This window comes from Trachymyrmex cornetzi, unplaced genomic scaffold (genome assembly GCF_001594075.2).
Source record: "Trachymyrmex cornetzi isolate Tcor2-1 unplaced genomic scaffold, Tcor1.1 scaffold926, whole genome shotgun sequence".
In the NCBI taxonomy this organism is placed as follows: Eukaryota; Metazoa; Arthropoda; class Insecta; order Hymenoptera; family Formicidae; genus Trachymyrmex; species Trachymyrmex cornetzi.
The window spans coordinates 454-979 of NW_017300274.1; positions in this window are offsets into that span (position 1 = coordinate 454).

Genomic DNA, 526 nt, shown 5'->3' on the forward strand with positions numbered 1-526 from the left:
CGTTTTGATATGAACAGAGAATGATCATAGCTGAAAGACTAATTATAACTGAAAATTCGACGCTATTCGCAACTCATGTCTAACGACTACCATTGCTGCTTGTTATAAACAACGCGTGCCTAGCGACGGTGAGCGCGCGCGGCGCGCCGCGCTGGGCGATCCTATCGAGACGCGCGCTTGGATTTGGCGGTGGGCCGGGCGAATTTGGATATTTTTATAAATAAATATCTCGTTAACTATTGCGAAAATTGAAAAATGGTAGAAGACATTCCGTCTCAGTTTAATCCGCTCTACTTGTCCATGATATTTGGCAGGAGAATTATGGGACTGTATATATATATGTAGATATATACAGTGATGGGAGAAAGTTCGGCAACGGTCAAATATCTTGAAAAATAATGCTCATGGAAAAAAATGTTCAATACAAAAGTTTTAGTATATCAAGTGGTCTATTATATGGTTATGTTGAAATGACCTTCATGTGACCTTGAAGGACACCGTGAAGGTCAACTTTGAAATCTTAAAT